This window comes from Crocodylus siamensis, chromosome 12 (assembly GCF_052110815.1).
Source record: "Crocodylus siamensis isolate JL-2025a chromosome 12, ASM5211081v1, whole genome shotgun sequence".
Lineage (NCBI taxonomy): Eukaryota > Metazoa > Chordata > Crocodylia > Crocodylidae > Crocodylus > Crocodylus siamensis.
Window position 1 is genome coordinate 25882678 of NC_143406.1, and position 19611 is coordinate 25902288.

Genomic DNA, 19611 nt, shown 5'->3' on the forward strand with positions numbered 1-19611 from the left:
CCTGAGATTGGCAGTGTACCCGCTGGAAGCACCAGCTGCTGTGAAACTGGCAGAAGTGCATCCTCTATGCTGCTGAGGCACCCCCCCTGCCCTGGGTCATGGACTGGGGGGACCCTGCCCCACCACTGCCATTGCTGACCTGATGCCCCCACCCCCAGACTTGAGAGGCCTCAGTTGCCCATGTTTTTGATTTGGGCAGGGGGCTGGACTCGATGATCTCCCGAGGCCCCTTCCAGCCCTAATGTCTATGAAATCTATGAATTGATCATAGACTGGAGACCCTCTGGGTTAGAATACGAGGGGAACATGATGAAGGGGACACAATGGTAGGAGTCTACTACAGACCTCCAAATCAGGAACAAGAGCTGGACCATGAATTTGCCAGGAAGCTGGCTGAGGCTGCACGCTTTTGGTTCATGGTCATTGTGGGAGACTTCAACTACCTGGACATCTCATAGGAAGAGCACTCAGCCAAATCCGATCAGTCACAAAACTTCCTCACGTGCGTGGATGAACTGTTACCTGTCTCAAGAAGTTTACGGACCAACAAGAGGTAAGGCACGGCTGGACCTGGTACTGGCCAAAGGGGATAATCTAGTGAGTGACCTAAGAATCGAAGGGAAACTGGGAGACAGTAACCACAAGTAGATCACTTTCACTGTCCATCGCAAAGCTGACAAGTCAGCAATGAAGAAGACCTCGACTTTAGGAAAGATGACTTTCATAAGCTCAGGAGGCTTGTTGTTGCAGCCCTGAGAGGCCATGATTTGACAGGGAATGGAGTTCAAGATGAGTGGTTGCTTGTTAAGGAAGCAATCCTAAAAGCACAAGGTAAGTCCATTCCAGCCTGTAAGAAAGGTAGTAAAAGGGCTCAGCAGCCCCTTTGGCTCAACAGGGAACTCATGGACCTCCTACAACTAAAAAGAGAAGCTTATAAAGGATGGAAGACAGGAAACACCACTAAGGAAGAGTATTCGGCACTGGTCTGCACCTGTAAGGAACAAACTAGGAAAGCCAAGGCTGTAACTGAACTCCATCTGGTTACATGAATCAAAGACAATAAAAAGCCCTTCAGATACGTGAGCAGTTGGAAAAAAAAACAAGGGCATCATTGGACCCCCCTGCTAAACCAAACAGGGCAGCTGGCAACCAACACCCAGGAAAACGCCAGAGGACAGGATAACAGACCTTATGATGAGGCTGGGAGCCATGGGACTCTTCAGCCTGGAAAAGCGTAGGCTCAGGGGTGATCTGGTGGCCACCTATAAGTTTTTATTAGAGGTGTTCACCAGGATCTGGGGGAACATCTGTTCACCAGAGCGCCCCAAAGGATGACAAATCAAATGGTCACAAACTCCTCTGTGACCCTAGGCCTGTCAGAGTCTCTCTTGAGTCCGTCCTGAATCTCAGTGGGGGAGATGTTTATCTTGCTAGGATCCTATGATCCCTGCTGACTTCCTGCCCCTGGGCAGGGGGCTGGACTCAATGATCCTCTGGGGTCCCTTCCAGCCCGAATGTCTATGAAATCTATGATACAGAGAAATGCAAGATGCTCCACCTTGGGGTGGGGGGGAGAGGGGAATCCAACATCACACTTACAGGCTTGGCAGTGCCACACTCGCTAGCACCATGGCCAAAAGAGACTTGGGGGTCATGATTGACCACTAGATGAACATGAGCCACCAATGTGATACCACACTTAGCAAAGCAAATAAAACTCTGACTTGCATCTACCGGTGCATCTCAAGCAAGACCCAGGAAGTCATCCTCCTGCTGTACTCAGCCTTGGTGAGTCCGCAGCTGGTGTACTGCATCCAGTTCTGGGGTTCACAATTCAGGAAGGATGTGCAGAAGCTTGAGAGAGTCAAGAGGAGAGCCACACGCATGATCAGAGAGCAGGAGAGCAGGCTGAGAGCCATGGGACTCTTTAGCTTGGAGAAGCATAGGCTCGGGTGATTTGGTGGCAGCCTATAAGTACATAAGGGGTGTGCATCAGGGTCTGGGGAAATGCTTGTTCACAAGAGCAACGCAAGAGAAGATGAGGACCAATGGTCACAAACTCCTGCAAGACGTTTTAGGCTGGAGATAAGGAAAAACTTCTTCACTGTCCAAGCCACCAAGGCCTGGAATGCACTCCCCCCAGAGGTGGTGCAAGTACCTACTCTGGATACTTTTAAGAAGCATTTGGTTGCTTATCTTGCTGGGATCCTTTGACCCTAACTGACTTCCTGCTCCTTGGGCAGGGGGCTGGACCCAATGGTCTCATGAAGTCCCTTCCAGGCCTAATGTCTATGAAATTTGTGAAACACCTTTCATGGACCCCTTTGACATAGTCTTTAGACTATGGTCTGCGGACCTCAGCTTGAAAATCACTGACCTAGGAGATCCCCTGGCATGGATGAATACCCCATTCTTTTGGGTGCTGTGTACTCAACAGAAAGCCCATGCCCCCAAAGAGCCCTTAAGTCTAGGCCAAGAGACAAGAGGATCCATACAGTTGGAGGTGAACAGTGAAACGAAGGGGTAGCCCCTAGTCAATGCAACCATCAGTGTTCTCAGCACAGTGGCTGCCTAACCTTGAAGTTTTATAGGCACCACAACAGGTTTTTTAAGTAGCTGCAGGCTGCACTGATACATGTAAATAGTCAGGTGGCACTTAACAGGTTCCTGGTTTTGCAGAACCAGTACAACTGCTTGTGGGCATGGTTCTTTCTGTGCACTTTTTTTCATCAGCTCTTAACATAGATCAGGAGATTTTGCTCCTTCAATTCTCTACTTTGCCTGACCGGTGCCACTGAGTCATTGTGTCAGCACAATTCTACTTCCCTCCTGTGACATAAATGCATGGGGGTGGTGTGAAAATTGAAGCTTCTTCAGAGCCTCAGAGGCAAACTCTGAGGGGGCAGCACAGCTGAACATTGAAAGCATGGCAATTAGAGTAGTTATGTTTAGTACTGCTCTGGGCCCAGCCCTTTCATACCTCTGCCTCCACATGTCAACAGAGAGCCCTGGGAAGAAATGCATGATGGCTATGCACCAACACAGCAGGCAAAATGGCTCATTGGATCCTTAGCACCCCAAAGGCGACACTCCATTTTGTGAACTGTTTTTGAACTCTTCAATAAGTGCCAACTTCATAGCAAAATAACCTAACTGCTTTTCTGATGTGAGGACCCTGCTTTATTTTGCTGCTGTGTAAGTTGCCGGATTCTCAATGCTGCCTCTGTTTACAGCAGTTTACTGATGTGATTATGTTAGGAATGTGTTATTACTGAGGAGCACTTTGTAAAGTGTGGCATCAATTGAAAGGGCAATGAAAACTGTCATTAGATACTACCACCTCAAGCAATTAAAAGTTATGTACCAACTCATGTGTAAAAAGCTTAAAAACAAGGCTCAAGTACTTGCCTTTAGGGTTCATATATCTTGTGTGTTCTCTGTAACCAGGTGAACTAGAAATGTTTTCATATGAGATTCTCACAAACTCATATGACTCCAGGAGCTAGAGCTATATGAGAAACACAAAATAATACAAGCATCAGAATAAAATTATGTATTTGGCAAGCCTCGGTCTTGTGGGGTATGATTTCTCAGTTCATGCCTCCCCAGTTTACATGTATTACGTTTGTTTCCCTACTGCCAACCCCCTAACTGCTGGTCCTCCAGCAGGTCCTGGGAATCATGCTGAGTTCTTTCTGGGTCATGCATCAATGCTAAGTAAGACTTCGCTGTCAAAACTCCCTTAGCTCTGCTTATGATGCCTGAGCTGAGACAGATCCCAGATTGCTTACTTATGGCTCTCTGGACTCTGCAATGCCAACAAAAGTATAAAATGGTCACTATTTACTTTAAGCAAAAAGCCAACATGTATGATTCTGTTAACATGCTTGGGAACAGATCACTGGAGCAAAAAGTTGTATTTTTTTACATGGCTGCTTTTCTAATTTGCTTTCACACAGGTCCTAGTAGACGTCTGCTGGTCAAGTATGGCTTGCTGCCAGACCTTCCAAAACATTTGTTTGGAGAAAACTGCTGTATTCTCTGGAGATGTTTTTGCCTGGGGTAAGTTATAGATAGTTTCAGCCTTCAGTGCAAGTGAATGAAGATTTTTGTTTGGCAGAGCTATTGATCTGGATTTCTCACGTTAAAAGTTAATTTCTGTTAGGGAATGTATCCATCATCTGAGGGACTGGAGGGGTTAGTAAGGAGGCAAGGAGAGTTACACAGCATAGCTGCATAAAGGTGAAGAACACTGCTGTCTGAAATGTATAGTACTGTATCTCTTTTGGTTACAGTTGTAATGTATGTGTTATGTAATGTAAACCCTTTCTTGGCTGTAGTGATTGTGCCTGATACTACAGGGTTTTGTTGCACAGTTTTATAATAGCCCACTAGAGGGCCAACCTCAGCTTAGAACCAAAAGTGTTATTTTTTTTAAATGTATTACAGGGAAGATGAAAGAATTACATGATCTTATTAAAGGCACCTGGATACTGTTGACATTTTGTGATTAAAAAACAAAACAAAATAGACTGCTATAATTCAGGAAACTTATATGTGGCTTGATCCAAAGCTTGTTGAAATCAGTTGGAGCTGTGCCATTGACGTCAGTAGTTTAAGATCACGCCTTTACTACTCCCCCACCACCACCAAAAAAACCCTTTCCTTTATAGATGGAGCAAGCATGCAACCTCACCAAAACTGCAAGGATAGTAGGCCTTTCTCATGAAACGCTCCTATGTGTGGCTATAAAAATCGATTTAGAGGTCCCTTATAGTGACTTTTTATTCCAAGGGAGAAGTGAATGGATGAATATTCCATGCTTCTATCACATGTCAAAATGTTCCCACACACTGCAGATTTGAAATGCACCTTGCATTACTTAGCCCACTACTAGCCATACTTTCACATTGAACATTCATCCATCACTATTTATTTTAATTTGTCTACAGTTACCATTATTGGAACATCTAATGTTCTCCAAACATTAATGATGTATCCTCATAAACCTCAGGGAGCCTCTGTTCTACAAATGGGGAAGGGAGGCTTAGAGAGATTAAAAGACTCTCTAAAATCACACAGCAAGTTGTTTTGCAAAACTAGGGAATCCAGGAGTCCTGACTTCCTGTTCCCCACTCTGACTGCCAAACAGCACTGCAATTATATCATTCCTACCTTGAGAATATTCAGGCAAGGTGATTCCTTCCAGATGGGAACTAAAAGGCTGATGGCTGTCTTTTGGCCATGAATTCACTGCTCTTTTGACAGTGGAAGGCAATGGGAATGTTTCTTGAATATCCTAATTGAGCTTTGAGACGAGTGTGGCTGAACCACAGAACATGTGAATGTTTCACTGAAACAAGCATATTAGATTCATGTCAGTTAACTGGATGGCAGTTGGTTTCAGCAGCAGATGTGGCTTCAATTCAGAGAACCCACTGCTAGAAGAATTGCTTCCCCTAGAATAATTATAATTACTGGTAATACCGAGTATCTGGATCTGGAGATGGGGGGAAAAAAAGAAACAATAGCTGGAGCAACAATATATTTTTCATAAATCCCCAGGTAATGAGAGGCAGGAATTAAACATGAGAGACACAATGTTCCTCATGCTCGGACTTGGGTGTTTAAAGTTGACTCCCTAAATAGGTCTGCTTCTGAACAGCCCACCTCTGCCTTATGACAAGCTCTGGGAAACTAAGAGAAATCACTTGGTAAGGACTGCCCTTGCACAGGACCTCTCGGATATAAGCAAGGGCTGTGCCTGGCAGGGAGGAGTAAATGGTAGGGCGCGCACAGTGTAGGCAGCTCCATGAACCAAGCCAGTACAGATGGATCTGCCCATCCTGCATAGTCTAGGAGGTCACTGATATGGGTGATGTTGGCCAGGGCCATCCTCTGGCACACCCAGAACAGTTCTGTCATTGGCACCACCAGCTGTAAGTTTTTCAGCAGGGGCTTGGCTAGGAGGTCAGTGCCCTGGGCAGTCATGTCTGGGGACCTGGAGGCAGAGACTTTGCAGATAGAAGAGCTGCTGGTCTTACTGGAATTCTTGGAAGAGATGGAGGAAGGCATGTCCTATTAGGCACTATGTTACCTGGCTACTGGCACCATAAAGGAGCCTCTGCAGGGCCTGAAGGTGGAAAGTGTAGATCTGGCTGTGCATGCAGACCAGGCCCCACCCCTACCTCATCCAAGGGGAGGCTCAGGACACCTGCAGAGAGCCAGTGCTTTCCTGGCCAGAAGAACCCCAGTGCCTGTCTTTGAAGGCTGGCCAGGAACACTAGAGGCCCAGCCAGGGATGAAGGATGCTAAGCTGTGGTCTGACCCTCTATGGCATCTCTTGTGTTCCTATGTTTACCTCTTGAGGCAAAACACAGGTTTGCTTAAAATTCAGAGTCCTCCAACCCAGAGTGGAGTTTAACTGAGGAGACCAGTGTCCAGCTACCTCATTAGCCACTTGTAATCATGTGAGAATTGTTGTTAAGGCTTTTGCCATGATGCACTGGGGCTGAAGTCTCATCTAACAGTGCTCATTTATTAATCTGGCTTTCCTGATTGTATAGTGTGGTCCCCTCCCTGTGAATAAAGTTCTGTTTGTTTCAAAGCCTTGGATTTATCGCTTGTGAGCTGGGGAAAAACGCTCATCAAAAGGCATCCAGACAACTTAATTTAGCTTCCTAGGCTTCTGGGCAAAGGCTTGACCCAGTATTGTTTAAGGTATTTTTTTTTCTTTTTAGAAGGATCCCATGGGTAATTGAGTTTAGCCCTTTCTACTATAATTGCACCTGGCAGAATGGTTACATTGAGATAAATATAGCAAAGAACAGTAATCAAACCTATTCACATTATAATAAGACCCAATTCATTGCAGACCTGATATTGGAGATTTCTTTTACACAAGTAGTCCTGGAAACCACTTGCATGTAAGGCCTGCAGAAATGGGCCCTAAACTAACAGAACCTACAAACATGGTTCCATTTTCCTGTATCCTTCACTGGAAAAATGCAGGTTACCGTGTTTGGACAAAGATCCTAAGTGAAAAAAACGTGAAATGATCATACAAAATCTTACATAAAGGAATATTTGCAAAAGACAAGGAGTCTAAAATATCTCTGCAATGTAAGAATGGGAGACATTGAAACAGACAGGCTCTGCCTACCATCTATTTTCAGTCCTTACAGTGACATGGTATTTTGTACTGGTGAGACAGGGAAGTTGGCTAATATGGATTTTCCTTGCTGAAGTTGGTAGGTTTCAGATATAGTTCTGTAATCCATACAAATGGCCAAATTTTCAGGTATTCAGGCACATAAAGATAAAGAGAAACATTTTGAAAATCCCACCAGGGATCTCTCTGAATCATTAGATCCCTAAATACTTTTAAAGTTCTGCCCCAAAGTCTAGAGTGATTGGACTCATTAGGATAAAATGAAAAGGGACATCAGATATTGAGACAAATTGGGAAAGAAGGATATTGGGTCTTAATTAAAATGAATTAAAAAGTTTGTCAGCAACAAAGCAAGGCGGATTTTTTTTTATTGTAATATGTTCCTTCCTCTGCATATGTTTGACAAACTGGCTCCCTCCTAGATTAATAACAGTTCTACCTGCCAAGTAAGCTCATTGACAAGAAGAGATCCTCCTGTACATATAGTATGGTCTGTTCTTGGCCCAAATCCTTATATTTTAGCAAACATTCTGGCCAGACATCACCTCACTATACATCAAAGATCTTGGAGCTAAATCTCCATCTCCCCAGTCCCTAAAGTTATTATTTAGACTCAGAGAAAGAAAGACACTTAGTATTCCCAGTGTAGATCTGTGGAAATCCCCTGCCTGCTGGTAAATGCATAAAAATCAGGGAAACCTGAGTCTGAATAAAGACTTCAGGAAATTGGCTCCAGGCATAGGGGGGCAGCTCCTGTGTTTTTATGCCTCCAAAATTTCTCCTGACTTCATGTGGACATTAACAAGATGCAACAGAGACCTAGTTTGATATCTTCTGCAGTGGGGATATTTGATGGCCCATTTAAACAGGGAGAGTGTGGTGACAGAGTTCGATATAAGAAGTGAACATGTACTCATACCATTGGCTATTGATTTCACCTGCTCAGAGGCTGTAGGGGACCATGAAGCATACCTCAAATAGCCTTATAAAATCGGCTAAGATGACGGAATAAGCCCTGGAAACAGCTGGTTTTCTGGGACCTGTAATTGCCCTAGTAATTACTTCATGTACTTTGCCTCTCCACCGGCCTCTGCTGCGTATAAAGTCCTATAGCCTCTTCTAGAGTAAGACAGTGAGATGGATTTTCAGTGTCAGTCAGTGCTATCTCTGTTTCTACATTGACTTCAGTTGGAACAGAATTAAGCCACAGTTATGTGCTCTTGGGAACCCTAAACCATCTATCTTTTATGAGTCCTTTCCAACCAGAGACTCCTTGTGCACTAGCATTTCCTGTGCCAGCTTCCTTGATATAATTTGGAATGGTGAGCATAAGTGGAGAAGCCAGGGCTCTTGCAGCAGTTGCTTTGCTCTAGCAGTGCTTGAGTAGAGCATAGCCTCACAGTACGCTGCAGCGCCTTGGTCCTGAGCAACATCTTGCATGTGTCAGCAGGGTGGCCTCTGCTCTAGTGTCTCTCTGACTTTATTGTTGGAGGAGGGCGGAGGAACAGCTATCACCCAGCAAGGCTTTTCTTCAATGTCAGAAGTGTTTCTGGTGTGGTAACTAGTGACCACTGCCCAATCTTTGCAAATCCAGTCTGATTCTCTGGGGATGCCTGGCTGTGTGGGTGGGAGGAAACATTTGGAGAGAGAATGAGAATTGACTAAAGAGGTCAGTGCAGAAAAATGAGCTGGAGAAAGCAAGAGAAAATCTGGGGGCAGTGAGACCTGGAGAATTTGAGTGCTGGCCAAAACAGCTTGAGATGTTTCCAAAACATCTGTAACAATTCACTAGAGAGTCCTTACACATATGATGCTTTGGGATTCCCGTGGGCTTTTCTGGGTCTAGGTTCTGTATCACTCTGCAGAATTAGTTACCAAATGTGGTAGAAAGCAACAGATCCCTTCTTACCCTGTCCCAGCAAAAGTGGGGCAGCTGAGTTTCACTCATGTATGGCTATATAAAACCAAATAGCTGTGCCTTATCCTGCTCAGGTAACAGAGGGATTAGGTCCATGCCTGGGGAATGGATATGTCATGAATGATCAAATTAGCCAGTTATTGAAACCTGGAATCAAAGGTGAGGTTTTTTTTCATATCAAAGGGAAGTTCTCTCTCCAATGACTTTCATATCCTATTAGATGAGGAGGAGTTAGCCTCCAGGAGTCCCAACATAATTATTGTATTTATGCAGTAGTTTTCACAGTGCAGTCACTCACTGATTTATAGTCCAGTTAAAGCACAGCCAGATGAAGATCTTATGGCTCCTTTCATTTTAACTTGCATTTTAAGGCCTTTCTCTGCTGAAGACATGGCAGCATGGGACCCTGTGCAAAGGACTTGATCAGATTTCCTTAATGTGATGGGGCTGTGCACCCTACACAGAAGGGAGACTGGAGTTGTAAATAGAGGCCAGATACTGGGTTACTCATTTATGATTCTGCCCCCTGAGAGTGAGCCAGGGAAGGGAATCTATTCAGCTGAGTAGCTCAAGAGGTAAAAGCTCCCAGTGTTGGAGAGTGGTGCTGGACAGCTCCCAATAGGAGTGAGGGAATTCCACTGATTGTAGACAGAGGATTGGGCTGAAATCCTGGGGTGGGGGATGCAGATGATGACCTCAGAAGAGTGAGGTAGGAAGTAGTTGTGAGAGGAGAGAGGCCTGCTATGCCTACACTTGCAGCCCTGGACTGGGACCCAGAGGAGCAGGGCAGATATGGATCCCCTGCCTCAAACCCACCCAGCGTGAGCAGCAGCTTCAAGGACTCCTATCATTAGAAGGATTGCAGCATGAAAATATTTTTGGAATGAGCCATGAAAAGTTACTGTAGGAGAGGGCACTGACTGGCATTACACTCTGTTGAAGAGACTGCAGCAAACTGCCTGGGAATGTGCTGGATGGAGCACCCATGTCCTGAAGTGCTGCCCCGCTTCAGCCAGAAGTCAAAGGTCCAGAAAAGAACTATGTTTTCCACTTCCCCTTGGCTACTGAGCCAGACTGTTCTCACTTCCTGTTCTTAATGGTTGTACAGTTAGCTGCACTGGGATAGGATGTTCACCTATATCCCCGGTAGCCAGGAAGACGGCACTCATCACTCGCTATTATTGCTCTCTACTCACTTAGTAGAAAGTGCTTAGTTTTCTAGAGGGGAGAATGTGGACTAAAGACTCTTGAGCTTCCTTTACCCCTTTTACACACCTAAGCTGGACTTTCATACCTCCTCTGTTCCTGGTCCGATTTCTCCATGGGTAGATTCAGGATTTTGTAAAGGAGGATGAAGAAGCAGCAACTGGCACTACAGGGGTAGCTGCAACCCTGCTTCCAGCTTTCTCCCCTACTTCATCAAGATGGGTAGATACATGCCTGGATTTTTCCAAGGGAAAATTATACAGGTGGGGAGCAGGACTGAGACAGAGAGAGAGAGAGAGATGCCTGGTACTGGTTTAGTGGGCTGGGGGGAGTTGGGTAGTGACTGATGGAAAATGGGATGGGATGAGATGAGATGTGCTGTAACAATGTATACAATATACCATGTCTGGATCCTGGGAACAGCACACACTGGTCAGTTGGAGGTGTGATTCCAGGAAGGAGGCAGTACCCGATTAGCTTGGATACTGCTGGCAGTGAAGCAATGCAATGGCATGAGCTTCATCTGCTGAGCAAGTAAGTGCGATTGAGGACAAAATTATACAGACCACACCGAGGCATGGGCTACATTGTAACATTATTTTGGCAGAACTCTAGTAATGCAGCACAAATGTACATGCATCTGGAGTACTTTGAAGGTCACAGGATTGCTGGTTATGGTGTCAGCATTGTATAACCTCCCTGAGTGATATAAACCATCTACCTCTGTAAGCCCTCTGCCAGCATCTGGCTGCTGCAAAAGGTATTGTGGACAGGTCTGTGCTTCTGCTGGTTCTTGCAGTTCTCCAAAAATGTTCCCACAGTGCCTCACACTGAAAGTTTCTCCCCCCTCCCCCCCAGCTTAAATATCTGATCATATTAAAAATTATTACTCTATGAGCATACATGTGACTGGCCACACTGCTGCTGCAGCTTTGCTGTACTGTGACCCAAGTTAGCTAAATTGAAGCTAGTGTAGATATCCCTAGCTGTGGTGCAATTGTACTTCCGTTTGGAGTGTAGACACACATCAAACCAAATCCCTTCTCCCTCCTTCCAGGTCAGCTTCTGTCATCCCTGTGAGTGACTAACACAGCATTGTTGGAGCTATTCCAGACCATGATCCTCTGTCCCTCCCCAGGGAGCTGCTCCTTAGAACAGTGTTTATTTCTGGGCTGGACGGTTCCTAGCTGTCCTTTTAGAGAGCATCAGTGTGGGGTCATCATGGCCAATCAAGGCTCTGAACGTTTATGTAGTGGTGACTAATTCTGCTGTGAATTCAGCTTCCAACAGTGCTGGAGCAGCCACAGATCCTGAATTCTCTTCTCACCTTTGGTGAAATGGCCTGAGGCACTGGATTTAAGGAAACTGCTGCCGCTGCTGCTGTATGAGAGATTCACTAAGCAGTGCTTACATGTGCACAGAGCTTTACAGATTCTTCAGAGACTTAGGCCACATCTTAAACTGCTATAAGTCAGCCTACCACCCCTGATTTCTTGCTGTTTACCCCAAATGAGAAACTGCCTGCAAGTCCTTGTCTGGAAGAGCTTACACTGTAATTTAGAATTAAGATGTGACTGCAGCCTGGGTGGGAGAGGGAGTATAGAGGGTCTAAGGGATCAAGAAGCAGTTCTGGCCTTGCAGCAGCATGAGGCAACAATAGATCGTACAAATATTTGTTGTTTTGTCTGTTTCTTTCTGCATCATCATGTGTGTTTTTTTCTTTGCCACTTAAATGTTCTGGCTTTGGTGGGTCTTTGTGGGATATAGTAGGTTTGAATAGAGAGAGAGGAGCCCAGATAGTGCACAAGAGGCTGGTATTGAGCCAAACAAAGGTGGCAGCATGAAGAGAAGGGAGGAAGAAAGGAGGACTTAAATGCTCCCTCCAGAATTGCTTTAACTCACATATCCAATCCCTGTGGGACTTTCCTTCTTCTAATTCTGTCACCGGTCTGATTGCTCCAAGAAGACACTACAGCACACACCAGTAAAGCGTATCCGGGAAGAGCAGACTCAGAGGTTCTGGCCTACAGCTCAAAGGGATAGCAGAAGCTGTATACTAGATGCTGGGAAACAATGGAAGGGAACCCTCTATGACTGCAGTTCCAAAACTCTGACAGATTGCTTACCACCAATTTAAAATGATACAACCTTAAGTACCACCAGCAAATTTTTGTCATATGAAGTAATTATAATAAATCTGTTAATGAGTACTACTGACAAATTGTGTACCACTGGTGATACCCATACCACAGATTGGGAACCTCTGTTCTATGGTATTGCATGCAGGATAGCTGGAGATTTGAATGGGGTGAGGAAAGTGGGCGGGGATGGGAGAGAAGAGAGGACAGGGGAATGGAGTTATGCAAGCTCTGGATGGTAAAGACCAGGTGGAGAGGAAAGGGAAGGGTTTACACATTGTAAAATTTAGAAAGAAAATAGGTAGCAAACCAAACAGGGAAGTGGGAAGAAGGACAATGGACCTGAGCAAGGCACTAAGTTTGGAGGAGATGGGGAAAGAGTTACAGACCAGAGGCAGGAGAGTCTGCAGAAAATGTTTGTGGTTCTGCATTGTTGTATTGCTGTTGGTAACAGTATTTCTACATCAACAGCAGGATGATGGTCCCTGAGGTGGGAATGAAGTGGAAAGGAGTGGTCAGGTGACCTCACTCTCTGGGATCATTAGTTTGGGCTCTAATTAGTGACTAAATTCACTGTCAAAAATGATGTCACAAGCTCATCCAAACGGGTAGGTTGCTTTCCATTGCTTGGAAAGGTCGTATGAAACCAACAAAGGATAGGCCTGTAGCCAAGGTTGTTTTCTCACTGCTCCTTTTGTATTGTGTGCAAACAGAGGAGAGGAGTGATTCTTGGCAGCATGTGGGAAGCACAAACCTGTTGCTTTCCCAAAGCAGAGCACCCAAAAAACCATTTTCCTAGCTAAACTTTGTTTCTCCACAAGCTGCAATTCTTCAGTGTGTTGAAAAAATGAAACTAAGGGCTTTATTACTAAAAATGGATTATTCTGGCATGCAGGAAAATCTGGGTTCAGAAGCTGCTTCTGCCACTAACTCACTGTGGAATCACTTTGAGTGATTCCTTTAGGTCTTAGGACCTCACTCAGAGACACTGAAACAAATTAAAAGACTCCCTTTCATACAGTGGATTCTGGAGAAGATCCTTATCTCTGCTTCTCATTTTTTTCAGCTATAAAATGAAAGTGATAGTATTTCCTTTCTCCTATTCATTATCTATTTAGATTGAAAACTTTCAGGTACTGTCTCTTACTCTGTGTACCTGCAGCCAGCTCCTGACACAATGGGACCTTATCCATGAATAAAGAGTTTGGAGACTAGTCTAACTTGAGCTGTGTAAAAATCTTACAGGTATAATGGATCTTTTGTTGAAAAAGGCAGATATAGCAACATAAAAACATTTCACAAACTGATCTTGATTTTGCCAAATTGTTCGTGGGGGAAGGTGGGTGGAGTAAAACAATAATTAAATATTTTTATTCCAAACACTTTCTTCTCTAAATGTTTTCTTCAATTTATTAAAAAGGTAGTGGTAAACCCTTTAGAAATACTGTTTAGGTTGGGGGAGGGAGGCTGTTTTGTTTGATCTAACATAGTTCTTGAATTCGCTTGAAATTTTTGCTTTGACTAGATCTGTAACATTTTTTTCTTTTCAGATTTGTGGGTGAATTGAAGAATCAGTTATTTTCCCACCTCTCACAGTAATACAAGTACACAAATGGTAAATATTCTGCTTTTCTTATCCCAAATCTCTTTATTAGAGAAGTTCAAACATCAGCCTACTTACCAGAGAGATTCAAGGTTTCTCCCCAAATATTCCAAAATCAGGTTAAAAAAAGAAAAAACCCAAACCTTTCCATTAGCTTCAAAGGGCTCTTTCTTTTCCCATCTCAAAGTATTTTTAACAAGGAGTCTTGGAGGTATTTCACTATATCAGCTGGGGAAGTAGCCTGGGATCCAAATCTTCTGTAACTGATGAGAAGGAGATGGCTGCAGCTGCTGTTGGCATGCTATCTCAGCAGCCCTGTAGTCTGGTGCCTTTGCCAGCCAAGGACACTGCTGGGACCAGCTGCACAAAATGCTTCTTTAGGAGATATAAATACACATAAAGGAACATGTGACTGCAGCATCTCTTCCCTGACTCTGGTCAAAGCCAGCTGCCTGGCACAGCCCCTCAGGCTGTTTCTTTGCTGTTATAAGGTGCTACTAGGAACCTGTGTCAGGGTCCTTTGTTCAGTAAAAATGCTGATGATGGCATTTCACCATACTGTACTCCCGGGGGCATGGACACATGTAATATTTAGACTGATTTAAATAATTTTTAAACCTGAAATGGGCAGGAGACTTATGTTCCAATTCTGGCTTGGTCTATAAAAGCTGCTGCATGACCTGGGCAAATTACTTCATCTGACTGTGTATCTGTTCCTCCATTTGCCCCTCCCTTCTCTTCTCTGTCTTGTCTATATAGATTGTAAGATTTGGGTACAGGCATTCTCATCTCATTCTGTGTGCAGCACCTTGTACAATGAGGGATAATTTTGACTGGTGTCGGGCCACTGCAGGATATGGATGTGGGGCCCAGCGTCCTGAGGACATTCACTTGTCCTGCTGGTGTTGAGGCGGGTGTCAGTTGGCAGGATTGGATCAGGCTCCTGCCCATTATCTTGCCTGCCATGTCTTTGATGATTCTAATCAAGTCTGGGAGGATGATGGTTTCCTTGACCCAGAGCCAGCTGACACCTGTTTGGATAAACAGTGTGGCCAGATGCACAAATATATATATATTTATATAGGGCCAGAAGAATAACAAATAAAGACCTCTGAAAGCCTGCAGCAGCTCCCCAGTCTTCTTCCTGGTTCCTTTTCTGGGTCTCTTGACTGCGACTCCAGTGGCCGAGCATCCTTCTTTTCTTGTTTGTTTTCTTCCTGTGCACTCTGTCATTTACAGTCTTTCTGGCTTAATCGTGTACCAGCTGCAACCAAGTAGTGTGGAACTGCGTTTTCTGCCTTCATTCTCTCTCTCTCTCTTCACTTTTTTTCTCTGAGCTCCTCCAAGCTCTGAAGACCCGATGGGTCTCTTGCCCCATTCCCAGGCACTTCAGTCTTGGGCAGCTGGTGGGTGGTTCTTCTCTCTGTCTCTCTCCCTCTCCCCCCAGCTTCCCCTCCCACTGCCTGCAGCCAGAAATTTCATAGATTTCATAGACACTAGGGCTGGAAGGGACCCCGGAGAATCACTGAGTCCAGCCCCCTGCCCCAGGGGCAGGACGTCAGCAGGGATCATAGGATCCCAGCAAGATAAGCATCCAAAAGTGTCTTGAAGGTGTTCAAAGTGGGTGCCTGAACCACCTCCGGCAGCAGTCTATTCCAAACCTTGGGGGCTTGAAGTGTAAAGAAGTTCTTTCTTATGTCCAGCCTGAAACGGTCATGGAGGAGTTTGTGACCATTCGATCTTGTCATCCCTTGGAGCGCTCTGGTGAACAAACATTCGCCCAGATCCTGTTGAGCACCCTTGATAAACTTATAGGTGGCCATCAGATCACCCCTGAGCCTGTGCTTTTCCAGGCTGAAGAGTCCCATGGCTCTCAGCCTGTCATCATAAGGTTTGTTTTTCTGACCTCTGATCATGCACATGGCTCTCCTGTGCACCCTCTCAAGCTTCTCCGCATCCTTTTTGAATTGTGGAGCCCAAAACTGGACGTAGTACCCCAGCTGCAGCTTCACCAAGGCTAAGTACAACGGGAGAATGACATCCTGGGATTTGCTTGAGAAGCATCTATGGATGCAAGCCAGCATTTTGCTCGCTTTGCTAGCTGCAGCATCACATTGGAGGCTTATGTTCATCTTGTGGTCAGCCATGACCCCCAAATCCCTTTCATCTGTAGCCCTAACCAGCGTAGCACTGCCAAGCCTATAAGGATGCTGCAGGTTTTTCCTCCCAAGGTGGAGAACCTTCCATTTTTCGGTGTTAAACACCATCAGGTTCTTGTCTGCCCATTTCCTGAGCCTGTCAACGTCAGCCTGGATCACCGTCCTGTCCTCAGGTGTGGATGCTTTACCCCAGAGTTTGGTGTCGTTGGTGAATTTGGCCAGTCTACTTCTGACACCAATATCTACATCATTAATGAAGATTTTAAATAGTATAGGACAGAGCTTTGAGGGAGTCCAGTGGTCACAGCGCACCACGCTCCCAGCAGCTTAATTGCACCAATTCAGTGCACCCGGCGAGTCAGTAAAGCTCCGTGGGAGCGGATCGGTAGTCCCATGGAGGGCTGCAGCGGCCAGCTGCATCTTCTTCTTCGGGCTTCTCCACGACACGGGTACTCTTGACCTTCTCACAATTGGGACTGTAGGTGCTACTGTAATATTACAGAATAAAACTGTCAAATGAGAAAAGGATTGTAAACAATAGTATCAAGCATTAATAAAGGAGGAAGAGGGATGGACAATTACTGTGCAATACATCTATTTCAATCTTAGCAAAATGGAACAAGTTTGGAGGGGAAGAAATTCTTGGTCTACATAGAGTCAAGAGTCTACTTGTTTGGTTTTGATTGCAAAATGAGGATCATAAATGTTAGACTTTTGATCTGTGAGCGGTATGGATGTATTTATTGCTCTCTTGATTGTTTCTTGTTCTCTTAATTATAAAAGGAACAGAATGGAGGTACTGAGACATTATAGTGATGAGTGCTATAGAAACGACTAGAAATAAATAGTGTAATATATTTGGATGTTATAGGGCATTTTATGGCATCTTCCAAATCATACAAACAAAATTTAATTCGTATTGGCTGCAAGTGAAAGGTAATAAGTAGAACCATTTCAAGTCACAAAAAAGTATTTAGTATGTTGTGACAGGAATCAGTGTTAGGCCTAATGTGTGCTTTCATGTTTTAATCTCTTTATTGGAATTTGGAGTCTTTCAACTGTGTCACCAGTTCAGATGAACCTGCTATGATAGTAATGTCACCTATCTTGTAGGGAAAATGAGTACCCATTTTCAAATGAACACTTCAAAACCAGTCATGCTTGAAACTCCTTTATTCAACATCATTTTGATCTTTGAAAAGTGCAATAATTACAAAATGTTTATAAACATTTTCTCTGTGCTTGTAATTAATTCAGAAGCTGATGGGATACTTCATTTCTTCCAGATAAGTGTGTTTAGGAAGACTTAGAATCATAGGAAAATAGGGGTGGAAGGGACCTCACAAAGTCATCTAGTTCAGTTCCCTGCTCAAGGCAGGATCATCCCTGACTAAACCATCCCAGATAAGTGTCTGTTTAAGATGCTTTTGAAAGTTTTCAAGAATGGAGATTCCATAACTTTTCTTGGCAGCCTGTCCCAATGTTTGACCACCCTCAGAATCAGAAATTTGCCTAAATTTCCTCTGTTGCAGCTTGAGGCTATTCTTAGTCTCATCCCCCATGGCCACAGAGAAAAGCCCATTTCATTCATCTCTATAATCCCCTTCAGGTATTTGAAGACTGTTGTCAAATCTCCTTATCAGTCTTCTTTTCTTCCAACTAAATAACCCTAGTTCTTTCAGCTTTTCCTTATAGATCTTGCCTCCCAGGCCCCTGATCATTTCAAGGGGCACTGAAGTACAATGCAGTGCAGTCCCTGCCCTTACATTACTCTACCCTTGAAGTCCTCTTATAAAAGGGATCCATCTGAGGTAGGGTTTACTCCAGGGGCAGGCAGTTATTTCAGCTGGAGGGCTGCTTAACAAGTTTTGATGAGATGTTGAGGGCTGCAAGAGTAGCCCTGCCCTTTGACAGCTGCCCCACTCCCTGATCACCATCATGGAACCGGAAGTCCTGACCCCTGACCTTTGCCACCAGAAGTCCCTCCCCTTGCCCCTGAAAGTACTCCTTTTGGCGAGGGGGCTTGCTATCTTAGAACCAGAAAAAAACCAAATTATAGTCTAAAAATCAAACATCTACTACAATATACATTAATTCGATTTCAAAAATATTTTTGCCCTTATTTATATGTGTGTGCATAGTGTACATAGAGGTGATTCTATAATAGCTTAAAATGAAGTCTTACATGTATATATTGTGGGAGGGGTGTTCAGGGTATGTGTGGGTGGGCATAGGATTTGTGGGGGGCTGTGTGTGCGTGGGTATGTGTGTATATGGGGGAGGGTGTGGAAGTATGTGGGGTTTGTGGGGGCCACAGGTAGGTGGGTGTGGGTTTATGGGGGGTAGATTTGTGGGTTATGGGGTTTGTGAAGGGGTGTGGGTATGTGTGGGTGGGTATAGAGCCATGTAGTCCTGGTCATGCAGCCAGGAGCTGCATGGTGCTGGCCAGGCGAGGCTGGCTCCCAGTGCACCAGTAATCCTTCTCTACCTCCCTCTACCTGTTCTTGTCTGAGTTTCCATTCTTGGATGGAGGGAGTGCAGGGGAACAGCCCCATGGTCACCAGGCCAAAACCCTCTGCTAGGCAGAAGCTTCTCGTTGGGAGTAGGGGTGGGGGCTGGGTTGGGGCCAGGCAGGCCTTGCTGCTGCTGCCATTGGGTCCCTACCACCGCTGGGTCCTGCCACCGCCTTCTCCTACCACTGCCTCCTTGTTGGCTTTTAGACAGGCAGCCACCAGCAGGTAATAATTTTCTAAATTTTAGAGGCACCCTGCAGGCCAGATTGAATGGCCTGGTGGATCATATCTGGCCTGTGGGCTGTATTTTGCAACCCCTGGTTTACTCTGACTCATCAGCTCACAGTGCAACTCTCTTCACCTTGAGTGGCAGAAAATGCCCCCCCCAAGTTTCTCTCAGCTTTTATCCTTTCAGCAGATAAGGCCCATCAGCAGATCACAGAACCCTGACTGGTGACTTCCTCACCATGGCAACTTCCCTGACAAACCAGTTCCTCTTGGTAGGAGCTAGCTCATTGTCTAGGATAACTGTATTTAAATAGAGAACTATCACCATTTAACAGTCCTCTGTCATATAGTCTGTGCTAGTCCTTTAGAATTTTGGCTCAGCCCACAGGTGCCAACCCTCAGGTAAAGGGCTTGACGTATGGTCTGCACTTGCAGACCAAGGACAGCATTAGTGCCTGAACTCTGTCTTGGCTTTGTGGGTTTAAAGCACCCAGGACGATTCAGTTGGGCTGGGTTCTAGAGAACAGTCTGGTGCCCAGGATGGGAACTCAATCAGACTTGTGACTCCAGTACTATAATGTGCCTTCAGCTGAGATGAGGACATGTTCTTCTCCTCTGTTGCCTCTCCCTTTTCCCAGTCACAGCCTGCTTTCTCTTCAGCATTAGAATTTGGAG

At 45.1% G+C, this 19611-nt stretch overlaps 1 protein-coding gene across 1 annotated transcript in view; it reads left to right on the top strand.

Moving 5' to 3' along the window:
- Positions 1 to 374: 374 nt before the first annotated feature.
- The window catches only part of LOC149854818 (ankyrin repeat and fibronectin type-III domain-containing protein 1-like), a 596514-nt gene continuing 577277 nt past the window's right edge, over positions 375 to 19611 (top strand). The window contains exons 1-3 of the mRNA XM_090023526.1: positions 375 to 553; positions 3960 to 4062; positions 13984 to 14048. The gene's annotated coding sequence lies outside the window, so the exon portion shown is untranslated. The remainder of the gene's footprint in view (positions 554 to 3959; positions 4063 to 13983; positions 14049 to 19611) is intronic.